Below are 9,277 nucleotides of genomic sequence, written 5' to 3'. Positions count from 1 at the left end.
TGCTTGCTTTAGCAGAACATCCTCTCTCCTGTGTCTGCTTCAGTGAAATGGTCCTTCACGACTCTGCCTTAGCCTTTCACACCCATGTCCACTTCAGCTAAGCACTCCTTCACGTGTTTGTTCCAGCAAAACCCTACCCAACCGACTTTCCAAAAGACCCTTAAGTTTCTACTTCATATTCCCCTTTCTGTTTAAGAATTGCCTTTTTTTCAAACACTAACTATATATATATGGATATATATATATATATATCCATATATATAAATGATTATAAGAATCATCACATTTTAATAATTGGCTTATTATAATACAGTCAAACAATAGTCTAACAAATAACCTTAAATTTCTATCAATATATAATGAACAAAACCCCTAAATATCTGTCAGTACACAATAATTTAAACAAAAAATTTATACTTTTATTAATATATAATAATTAAACAAAAACTTAAATGTCTATTAATATATAATAATTAAAGAAAACATTAAACATCTATTAATATAGAATAATTAATATAATAATCAAAACCTTAAATTTTTATCAATAAACAATAATTAATCAGAACAACCTAAAACCCTAGATAATGACAACTATAACATATATTTGTTATTTGATGAATTAGGGTGATTCTGCTTTGGGTCCCAAGGGGGAAAAGTGATTAGCCTGAAAAAAGCTAGCTGTAGCATTTATTACCCAGTCTCTGTATCGTCGTCTAGTCTATGTATTGTCCGTCTGTTTGTCAATCACTTAGGCTAGCCCATTTGAGGTTGATTTGTGTGTGTGTGTGTGTGTGTGTGTGTGTGTGTGTGTGTGTGTGTGTGTGTATGTGTGTGTGTTGTGTGTGTGTTGTGTGTGTTATGTGTGTGTTGTGTGTGTGTGTTGTGTGTGTGAGAGTGCATGTGTGTGTGTATGTGTGTGGTGTGTGTGTGTGTGTGTGTGTGTGTGTGTGTGTGTGTGTGTGTGTGTGTTTTGAAGAAATCAGTAACTGAGACAGACTGTGAATTATTTGGGCTATTTGCTTTGTGAAAACATCCATGTCTCAAGTGATAAGGTTTTTCTTGGTTAGATCTGATTTTTATGAGTTTTGTTGGTCCGATCTAATCTTTATAAGTTTTGTTGGTATCTATGTTTTTCATTTCCTGTTGATATATAAGCATAACCATGTACCCATCTTAAAACTATTATAGGTTTTCATTCTAATGTCAATACACCTTTATAGTATATTGGTTGACCTAGTTTCTCAGTTTCTCTGATAACCCAGTGTCTCTCAGCTGCTGTTGTTCCTTTTTTTACCAACATTAAGAAAACTGAGAGCTAATAATGTATTATTTAGTCTTTCCCTGGGGGTTTTCATTTTCCTGTTTTGTTTAATAAGTATTTTAAAGGAACAATTGACCCTCTCTATAATTGTTTGTCTTGTGGGATTTATCAGTAACAAGTAAAGAATTGTTTTATGTTATTGGATATATATGTGGGAGCATTGTCAGCTTTAATCTGTGTGGATATCTCCATAGTTGCCATCATTTCTAATAAATGTGTAATTACACAATCAGCCTTTTAGGATTTGAAGCAGTTGTCCATTGAAATCCTGAGAATGTGTCAATGGTATGGTGTATATACCTTTGCTTCCCAAATTTTGTAAAATGGAAAACATCTATCTGCCAGATGTCATTCTTTTTGGTACTCCTAGGGTAACTACCAGCAGGTACATTAAACAACATTGCTAACCCCTCATAATCTGCTGTTTCCTCTGCATTAGAAACAGTTACCCGTTATGCCTAAGCCACCTGTCACTTTAATTTTTTCAAATCTGACTTTTAATGACACTTTAACCATCCTTGTAGCCCACCAGAGGTAGTGGGAAAGAAAAGATATAGGGGAATTGACCTGTTTAGAAAGCTTCTTTGGAGCAACTGTTGTCTGTGTTGTCTGGAAATCAACAGTTCAGTTCACAAGCTAATAGCCAGCGGCAGCTCGATCTACTCACACACACCTTTCAGATACACCAGCACTCCAGTTCGGTAGAGTCTGGTTAGTAACAGGGGCGACAGGACCTAGCAGAGACAGCTAGCCCTCAGCCTCGGCTCGAGACAGCAGGGGGGACCAACAGGAACACCAGAAGTTCTCAGCTGTGCTTCTCTCAGGGAAACAAGATCAGAGAAGGCTTGAGGCCCACAAGTGTTGCACAGCTAGCTGTACCAGCAAGCCACGCTCTGTCTCTTCCACTCCTATTGGTACCCTCCAAACATCACATGTCTTCCACATGCACACCTTGCCTCAGCACGGTTCTCACCTCGGCACATGCATCCAATCAGACCATGTCCTTGGAAGCAGCAACAAAATGCAGCACACCACCAGAAGGCTTTTGGTACATTTCTCTCCATAGCCTCCCAACAAATGCAGCTCAACTACACAATGTAAGGAGAACTAATACATGTGTGTCATTAGCAAAGAATCTTTCATCACGTGTCCTTTCACATGCTTGCTTTAACAAAACATCCTCTCTCCTGTGTCTGCTTCAGTGAAACGTTCCTTCATGTATTTGCTCCAGCAAAAACACCATCTAACAGACTTTCCAAAGAACCCTTAAGTTTCCACTTCAGATGTAACTCTATGAACCCTGCAACTTTTATACTGGTGTTGCCCAAAACATTCTTGTAATTCCCCCCTTGGAAATCCCCAGCAAGGTCTCAGCTACATTAGAATGTCCTCACCATCAACAAAACTGCATTATCCCCACGGTGGGAAATATCCAAGACTACGGTGAGATTATGATAAAGAATTTTTCCCTTTTATTGGATATTTCTTTATTTGCATTTCAAATGTTATTCCCTTTCCTGGTTTCCCCTCCAGAAACCCACTATCTCATTCCCCCTTCCCCTGCTTCTATAAGGGTGCTTCCCCATTCACCCACTCCCTCCCACTTCCCCACCCTGACATTCCCCAACACTGGGGCATCAAGCCTTGAAGGGACCAAGGATTTCTCCCATTGATGCCTGACAAGGTCATTCTCTGCTACATATGCAGCTGTTTCTCCTGAGAGGCTCTGCTAGAGCCTGACAAATACAGAGGCGGATGCTCGCAGCCAACCATTGAACTGAGAACGTGGTCCACAATGGAGGAGTTGGAGAAAGGACTGAAGGAGCTGAAGGGGTTTGCAACCCCATAAGAAGAACAACAATGTCAACCAACCAGACCCCCCCCCCCCGCCAGAGCTCCCAGGGACTAACCCATCATCCCAAGGGTACACAGGGATGGACGTATGGTAAAGTAATTTTAGTGAGTGATTTTAAAAAACAAAACTCTGCCTGACGATGATGATGATGACTATGACAAAAATGAAGAAGACAGCAAAGGAAACAATGATGATGATGATGATGGCCTGTGTGTGTGTGTGTGTGTGTGTGTGTGTGTCTGTATGTGTGTGTGTCTGTGTCTGTGTGTTGTGTGTGTGTGTCTGTGTCTGTGTGTATGTGTGTGTGTGTCTGTGTCTGTGTGTATGTGTGTGTGTCTGTGTCTGTCTGTGTATGTGTGTGTATGTGTGTGCGCGCGCGTGCGTGCCACATGCCAATCTAATGGAGTCATTCCTCAGTTGAGGTTCCCTAGTTTGTTACTAGATTGTGTCAAGTTAACAAAACTAACCAGCTTTGCCAGCAACTCCTGAATTATGGACTATTCCCTTAGAGAGTCCATAAAAATTTCAGAAAACTGATAATCAGCAGTAAAGTTACAGGATTGCTAATACATTAGTGGGAATTAGTAATCACATATTTCTAATTAATGTTATTTTCAATAATGGCCAAATGCCATTCCTATTAAAGTCTGCTTTAAAGCAAGCAAACAAGCAAGCAAAACAAAACAAAAGACCCCTAGTGTCCCAGTCCTGAGGCTGTCATGGCTGCCTTCCTCTCAGCTCTCATCATTGACCCTGGCCAGTGTGTTCATTTGGGCATTGTTGAGCTGTGGCATCATCCTGCCACTGGGTCTGTGACTTCCTTCTCTCCCGTCTCAATGAGAAGAGTACCCACCTCCAGCCCTCTGCGTGTCCCCTGGAGGCTTCTGAAGGGCGTCACTCCTGCAGATGCTCCTCTCTTAAGTATGACTGATTTCCCAGCTTCCCAGCCAGCCTGTAAATGTATTCTGCCTTGGGAGGGGTGTCAATCCTGGCTATACATTGTTTAACAGTGCTGCAATGAAGCAGTGGGATCTAGACCGTCTCCTACTAGATCTGGGTGGCCTCAGTTGACCCGACTGTAGAACACAGCAGAAGCGACATTATGCAGCTTCCAGGCATAGGTAACGACAAACTGTGTGCCATGTCTAACCGGCCGATCATTCTCCTTAGGAGCCCTCGCCAACTGAACTGTCCCAATAAAGCAGACCTTCTAGCCATCCTCAGAACAGTACCAGCCATTGAATGAAATCATCCAAGTTCTCAAATCCAACCCAAACAAAGCTGACTCTTACCTATGACTTCATCCAATGCTACTGGAAGTTAGTGAGCCACAAAGCCAACCTCTAACAAATTCCTAACCAGAAAATCACGGGAAAGACTCCAGGGACTTGGCTAAAGCCACTAAGGCTTGGGTTCTGTTAGAACTATCCATAGGATCTTTCATTTCAAATGGTTCCAAACGGTCTGTTGTCCCCTTTTCTTTTGAACCTAACAGCAAAACTTGCCCTGAGGCTGGGGAGTTGGCTCAGTGGTTTATTAAGGACACTGACTGTTCTTCTAAAGGACCTGGGTTTGAGTCCAGCACTCACATGTAGCTAACATCCATAGGTTACTCCAGTCCCAAAATAACCAACGCCTCTTCTGACCTCTGAGGACACTAGGCACACATGTGGTGCATAGACATACATGTAGGCAAAACACATGTACACATACAATTTGGAAACTATTTAAAACTTGTCCCAGTGTTTTACCTCCCCGGCACTCGGAAGAAGCACTAAAAAAGCTAACACACATTGTCTCCTGTTTTTGGCCCACACCTCTCTTGCTTATGTCCACATAGCACACCCCTCTTATTCAAATCACAAGTAGCTCTCCCTTGCCTGTTTGCTCAGAACCCGACTGGCTGTGCTTGTCTAGGGAAAACCATTCTCAATCTCCGGCGCCAAGTTTCCCTGAGTTTTCTTTAACCCTCCGCCTGTTCCTGCCCAGCTGCCCTGGCTTCCTCTGCTTCACCTCTCAATGCTGGTTTGACCTGCCCTTGTCTTCCTTGGTGTACACACATTCCTTGGATGAGTACAACCCATCAATTTCCCTTAGGGATCGTCTATGTGCAGATGCCTTCCAAAGGTTGCTACTCCCCAGCGCTTGGGGGGAATTCCAGAGAAACACAGTCAATTCACTCCTCAGCATGTCCTCTGCAGGCAGAAGAGCCATCTCCAATTGAACATGACCCAGAACAGAGCCTACACCTAATCGGTTGCATTTGTAGATTCCTGTCTTGGTCCACCCAGCTCTCAGCCAAACACCTAGGAGTCACCTTGACATCTCTTTCCCTCTCATCACATAAATTAGTTTCCCATGGCAACTGTTAACAAATTACACAAATCTGGTTGCTTAAAATAACAAGCAATGCTATCCACTCACAAAAAGGGAATGAAATTTAATACATAATATAATGTAGGTGGGTCCTGAAAATATGTTTAATGAAATAACTCAGGAACAAAGGACGAATGTATTTGATTCCATTTACATGAAGTACTTTAAGTAGACAAATGAAGGGGAAAAAATACAGTAGACATTACCAGGAGCTAAGGAGGCAGGCCAAGGGAGCTGTCATTTAATGGGTAGAGTTTGTTGGAATTGATGAAAGTCCTTTGGGTGTTTGTTTATGTCCGCTAAACACAATCTAGAGTTATTTGGGAAGAAGGAGTCTTAGTTGAGAAAATGCCTCCATAACACCTCCTAGTAGGCCAGTAGGGCACTGTCTTGAGTAGCAATTGGTGTGAGTAGGCCCAGCTAACTGAGGGTGGTGCCACTCCTAGACTGGTGGTGCCATGTTCTCTTTGCTAAACAAGGTAACATTTACCCCCTCTGGAAACTAAACGAGCATCTTACAGGCTATTATTCATCCTACCACATTCATTTCTGACCTATTAATAAGTTATGTTACTTCTAATTACCAACCTCTTGAAGATTGAGTATTTGTCTTTGCCCTTCCTCTTGGGCCAGCAACAGCACTTTTGTCCGGGACATCTACAACTTGTCTTCAATGGAAAATAATTCAAGTTCTGCTTTTTCCTTCAACCACCACAGCAACCTTTCACCTCTGGCACCTGATACATGTCCTGTCCGTCTCACTCACGTGATAGCGCCGCTGCCTACCTCCCTCCCCACTCACTAGCTGCTGCGTACAAAGACCTGCTTCTGTGACTCAGACACAGAAGGATCTTTCACACCAGCCCATGAAACACACTGCCTGCGACCCTGTACTTGGCACAGCTCTTCCTCCTGCAGGGTTCCAAAGAAGCAATGCCTTCTGATGACCATTTCTACTCTCTTTCCTCATCCCTTCGTAATGCTCACAGCAATTGGTAAGCACCGTTTATCTGCTTACTGTCAGGAGAGAAAAGACTATGTTGGCTCCAGATTTAGGACAGCTGCTGAGTATAGAATAGTCATTCCCTGACTTAAATGAATGAATCTAACACCATACCCAAAGCCTGCAATTGTCTAAATATCAGGTTTGGGATAAGTCATTTATGTCTCATACTTCTTATCCAAGTGTTCAGAACAGAGAGAGTTCCAAGAGACCCAGGCAGATGGAGCAGCCATCATCACAAATAGGTAGGAGATAGATAGATAGATAGATAGATAGATAGATAGATAGATAGATAGATACATACATACATACATACATACATACATACATACATACACCAACAGATATGTGAAAGAGAAGACACCCACTCACCCACCCAAGGATCTCATAGCAACAGTTGAGTATAATTCCTGGAAGTGACACATGCCACTTTCTATAATCATTGATGAAGTAAAATTTGGAGGCATGTCCTTACCCAACTATATGTGGGTTAGGAGGCACTGTCCTACCACACAGCCAGAAAAGGGGGAGTATGAAATGCAAAATTGCACCTCCCACCTCTAGACTTCGGCACATACTGAATCCTCTACCTCAGAGCCTCTCCAGACCTAACGACCTCTCTAATCATCAATTACTTTTTTAAAATTGATTTAGAGTCTCACTATGTAACCCTAGCTTGTCTGAAGCTCACTTTATAGGCCAGGCTGACCCTGAACTTTGAGATTCCCCTGTCTTTGTCTCTGAGTGCTAGGAGTGGAGGCATGAACCACTATGCACAGTTATCATTTACCCGGACTTCATATAAATGGGAACAATATGTACTCCACATGCCTGACTTCTGTCAAACGAAACAACCATGGAGACTCAGCTGTGGTTTTGGATGTGGCATTTTTTTTCTCTTTTGTGACAGTGCAGTAGCTCATTGTATGCCTACACGATATTTTATGAATTAATTTTCTTATTTAAAAATCTTCCGGGTTGTTTCCAGTTGCAAGCATATATACATGAGTTGTTTTCAACATTCCTTCTCTTGAGTATAAGCTTGGGGTATTGGATAATAGGGTACATGTATGATATCCTATGACATTCCTATGAACTGTTCATAAGGATTCTTCTTGCCCCATATCCTTGGCAGTACTTGGCATTGGTTTTCCCTGGCCTTTGCTTTACACTCCCGCCCATTTTTGGCCATTGCGATGGTACATAGGAGTGTCTCATCATGGCATAAATGTGTATTTCCATGGTGAGTAACGATTTTCAGCACATACTTACCTGCCTACTGGACAATACACATGTCCTTATTGTGAGGAGCAGATGAAGTCCTGAGTAAATGTGTATTGTTGACATGGGTACAGCCATGTAAAGGACCCTAATGTCTAAGACCCACTGATGGCAAAGCCTTCTCCTATCCAAGTGCAAATGTTAAGGAAAACTAACTGACCTTTAGCTGAAACCAGTGTGTGCAGAGACGACCAGCTGCAGCGTCCTCATCAGGATACACAGCCCAGCCCAGCCCAGCTTTTCTGAATGTATGTCCCTCCTCCATTTCCTGTCACCCCAGTTAGGCCAATTCTTAAACCACGCAGGTTACTGCCCCTTCTTCAACAAAACACGGTTTAACATACACATTGTACATGTAAGTTGCTGTAGAAAAATGGTAAGAAATACTACCCAAGGTTCTTAAGATTACAAATCATTGTTAGGGTTGTGGGACTTGAGCATTTTTATTTTGTAAGGATTTTCCTAAACACGTTAGAAATCTAAATACACTTAAACCTGATTGTTCGTGTCCAAAACATTCCAAATAAACATAACTAATCAGAAATAGCATAATAGAATAATTAACGTGCATCCAGCAAATATTAAACAAGTGCATTGTTAGTTTTCTGCTACTGTAAAACCAAGGTAGTCAACCACCTTACAAGGAGGAAAGAACACGGGTTCAGAGGTTTCAGTCCATAGTGGAGTGCCCATTATTTGGGGTCTATGCAATATGGCGGTAGAAGGTAGTGGGACAACCCTGCTCACTTCCTGCTGGGCAGGAAGGAAGGAAAGATGAGGAGCTGGATCTTAAGAGCTCCTTCAAGAGCACATTTCTGATAAGACAGCTTCCTACCAGTAATCTCTACCTCTTAAAGTTTCCAAATACCTCCCAGCAATGCCAGGGACAAGAAACCAAGAATTTAGGGAGCCTTTGAGGCCATTTCGTGTCCAACACCCAACACATGTATCATGGAGGAGTACTGCCAGCTACAGGGATGAGCAAAGAATACACTGAAAACAGCTCCTGGCTCAGCTCCTTGTGATCTGGTAGTGCGCTCACACTGTGATGTGAGTGGTGTCTTCTGCTGGAGGCCAGGGTCCAAGTCTTATTCTGCTTTGGGTCTTTGTTTTAAATGTGAGCACCCAACACATATGCCAGCATGTGTACAGAGTTGCTAATCCAACTGATCGACTTGACAAGTGCCATATGCACTGGATAGGATTTACAGCCATTGTCCTCAGAAAGGTAAAGCAGCTCTAAGATGACAATCCACATCCCGTGTCCCTCTCTAAGGTTCTTTGCTCTCTGGTGGCCTCCCTTGCTGTGGAGAACTCCAGAATCGGTGTGTGAGCACAGCCTGTGCCAGCTTCATATCACCCCCTACATCTACATGCAAAAGGAAGGGACAAATTTGTGCCTGGCCCCTCAGTTCAGTTTGAATCTTTTCAATGATGGATT

The sequence above is a fragment of the Rattus norvegicus genome, chromosome 3 (assembly GCF_036323735.1).
Source record: "Rattus norvegicus strain BN/NHsdMcwi chromosome 3, GRCr8, whole genome shotgun sequence".
Taxonomy (NCBI): Eukaryota; Metazoa; Chordata; class Mammalia; order Rodentia; family Muridae; genus Rattus; species Rattus norvegicus.
Note: the sequence above shows the minus strand (reverse complement) of the source record.